Source organism: Salmo salar, chromosome 09 (genome assembly GCF_965601325.2).
Source record: "Salmo salar chromosome 09, fSalSal1, whole genome shotgun sequence".
NCBI lineage: Eukaryota > Metazoa > Chordata > Actinopteri > Salmoniformes > Salmonidae > Salmo > Salmo salar.
Genome location: NC_138299.1, coordinates 15,241,868 through 15,245,471, shown reverse-complemented (window position 1 = coordinate 15,245,471; position 3,604 = coordinate 15,241,868). Strand labels below are relative to the sequence as shown.

The following is a 3,604-nucleotide window of genomic DNA, read 5'->3' as shown; positions in this document are numbered from 1 at the left end:
GTGAAATTAAATTATCCATGGTATGACCTTAAGTCTAAACTATATGGCATGAACATCACCATTAGAAGGTAAACATCCCTTTGGATGAGAGCCAACCAGCAAGACCAGTGTCAAGAAACTATAACAGTTTAAAAATACTCAGGGTAAGCGTGTCTAAGGTAGGCTAGTTTAGAAATGACTGGTCACAGGTCAATGTAGCTAGGGTAAAGTAAACGCGCTTTAAAGCAGACAAGTCAACTGTCAGGAAACTGACCTGTTTTGGCCACAAGGGATGTAAGACTTATCATGTCCTAGTTGACATGGCATAAATGCTACAACTGGCCAAAGGCAAACATTCCTATTCCCCATTCTAAAATAAGGATTTAAATTGTGGCACATCAAACCTAGTCTACCTGAGTAAATCCCTGGTCTTAGCTATGTGATCAATAAAGGGGCTGGAGACAGTGGAACAGAGCAAATTACTTGGCAGGTCTAGCTTTATAATTTACAGACAGGAGAAGTCAAAATTATGTTTAAGTATTTTTATTACACAAGAAAATTGTCACAAGTAGCCTACATTTCAAAGCTTTATTAAACCTGGCCTTAAACAAATAAGCATATCACACTGATTTAGACAATTCAAGCTCACATATGCAAACTTAATTAGATTTTCTTAAAAAAAAAAAAAAAAAAAGTGTACATCAAGCCTCTGACAAAGTAGTCACTGCAGTTGCAGAAATACCACTGTTCGTGCATGTGCCACAGATTCATTTATACCTTATTTTCGAAGAGCCTCAAACCAACATTTCTTTAGATATGTTAACTTCTTAAGTTACTAAACTAGCCCCTGGTGTCTACACTGGAACAGCGGGACCAAACCGTTCAAAGTGCAGTTCCGTACATCCTCATCATGGACTGATCTTATCATGAACTGCCTCCATGGAGAGGACCGTACCGTTCGGCCTATGGGCATGGGGCCAGTGTGCGAGGTGTGTAGGCCTGCTGGTTTGAAGCGGCCGGAAGGTGTGAGTGCAAATAACAATACCCATCAGAGAAGTAGAAATGTCCGCCACGCAACTCCACCGAATCTCTTCGGTTAGGAGCGTACAAATGCCTTTGATTTTTTATTTTAAAAATGTGCTCTTAGTAAAACAGTTTACCCCATCTAGGTCGCTGATGTTAAAGTCTTGCCGGTGTCTGTTCAGTGATCAACAGCCCTCTAGAAGCGCCCCTGTAGAGAGCCCCCCACCAGGATGGGTATGATGAGCGCGACCGAGCTGGACTGCAAGGACGCACTGGCTCCTTTGGGAATGGTGTTGTTCTTGGCGACATCGGGCATCTTGGTCATGTTAGAACTCGCGCCGCCAGCTTTGGTCGTAGCATTCATGGCAGGGGACTGTGTGCTAGCCTTTTGCGCGTGGACCTAAAACAGGAGAGCAGAGGTGCTTGTCACATGTGAAAAAACACGTCAACCTGAAATATTTGACGAATAGGGACAAGTATCAATAGGACTTTTAAAAAGGGCAAACGGTCAACTAGACACACGGAGTAGCCTAGGCAGTAAAAATACAGTAGCCCTATGGCAATATGTTCCAACAGGCACCTTAAACTTAAGACATGTAAGTGCCATCACCTTGTGGACAATGTTAACCATAACCTATAGGGTAACGGGCAACATCCTGCATTTGAATTGCGCAGTGGAGGATAAAAAATAATTAGAACACCGTCGCACTCAAATTACATTAGCCAGCCAATGCATTTTGTAGTAACTTTAGGCTACTGAATCCTTGATCTATCTGAAGAGAGGCGTCAGTTTTACATTGCCCTTGCACGCTACATTTTGCAGACACGTCGTCAATCAAACTGACAGAAAACATCCGAGGTCAATTACACCCGCCATCATTCGCTTGTCAAGGAGAAAAACAGTCAATGTCGAAAATCACACATTTTAGATTCATGGTAACAAATTTGTCTGATTAATAAGCCACATTGAATGTTGCACCTGTCCTGTTGAAATACATTTACTCTCCAGAATAATGGGTAGCCTGATTAAAATCCGGGTTAATCTAAAACAAACATGGTAAAAAGTACATCATATTTGAAAGAAAATGTCTTACCTGTGATGAAAAATGCATTGCAAGGAGAAGGAATCCAATGTAAGCCATCACAATTTTAGTCATCTTGTTATCGGTATCTTCCCAGCCACAAGTACGCGTAATATAGCTATGCTGCCTCCGTCTTTTCTCAAGATGAATGACTGGAGGACAAACCCAGGGGATTTTATACCACCACCGAGCGTGACGTTAGGCAACGCTGCGCATCCCCCAAACCACCTGTACAGCCTTCCAATCAAATGGAAACCTACAGTTTATCAGAAACTTCCCATAAACTACACCTCTGAGACCTCTTCTTATACATCTTAGGGTGTGACTGTCAGCAATACAAATAGCCTTTGTGTTTATAATCATTGTCTTTTAATATGAAATCACTGGTTTACAATTTGAAGAGTTTGAGACAATTATTCTCTCTACCTTCCTCCTCAGAGAAGGTTGATTCCATGAGCATGATGGGGACATTTTTCAAACAATAATAATTATACAGGTAGTCTAGTTTATGTTGTTCAAAATATATTTACGGGGATATTTTGCCTGGTAAATGGCAAAGAAAAGTTTTACACATAAGCAGCTCTTATAGCGACCTCTTGCGGTAATTATAAGCTTTTTACCACAACGCAATTCGGTTCATATGTCCCTTCCCCGTCCGTAGTTGTCGGCCTATTGGTCTCACATGGAAGCTGTAATTCACCGGCGGTGACTAAGGTCAAGTGAGTACTCGAAAAGTACATTTCCTAAAGAAAATGTGTGTGCTTGCTAGCTTGCCTTGAAGTAATATGGTTGATAGAAAAGGATAGCTGGAAGAGGATAGCTGGTGAAAGAACAGTAGCATTTAAAATGTCTATCACTGTGTTCTTATGGTTGGCATTGGGAGATTCTCAATTGGTCTAATGCCCATCCTCCATAGCTGCAGGAAGTAGGGGTGCTGGGGATGCGGTGGAGATGGAGTTCTTTGAAATCAAATCAAATTTTATTCATCACATGCTACGTAAACAACAGGTGTAAACTAACAGTGAAATGCTTACTTACAGGCCATTCCCAACAATGCAGAGAGAAAGAAAATAGAGAAATATTGGAAAAATAGTAGCTTTATAATAAAGGTGATTTATTTTTATTTTTTTTATTTATTTATTTATTAAAAAAAAAAAAATTCAGTCAGCACCCCCTATTCAAAACATTTTGCCGCGGCTATGCCATCCTCTCCTTGACTTCTCCGTCCTCCTCTCCTCCGTGACCCGGAAACCGATAACTAGTCGAGGGGTCGAGGATAGTGTAAATGAGTTAGTTGGTGAACAAAGGAGTGTCCTCCTCTACTTAATTACACAAGAGCATCCTCCCAGTGGCTAGCGTGGACAGTGGCATCATGCCCATATGGGGCACAAGGGCATGTGCCGACTCAGATTTGTCCTGTTTATTTTTGTTTTTCAGATGTTAAATGAATCACTAAACTTCATTTTTAGCCCACATTCTATCATAATTATTAATAGAAAATATCTGCCAGCGGTACTTTG

General features: G+C 41.0%; 1 long non-coding RNA gene across 1 annotated transcript; it reads right to left on the bottom strand.

The window, feature by feature from the left end:
• Positions 1–1,090: 1,090 nt before the first annotated feature.
• LOC106610758 (uncharacterized) lies at positions 1,091–2,234 on the bottom strand. Its single transcript, XR_001329965.3, has 2 exons — positions 2,097–2,234; positions 1,091–1,402 (listed from the first exon to the last, which is right to left on the bottom strand). It is a non-coding gene; the product is annotated as an uncharacterized LOC106610758 (long non-coding RNA).
• Between the last annotated feature and the right edge of the window lie 1,370 nt (positions 2,235–3,604).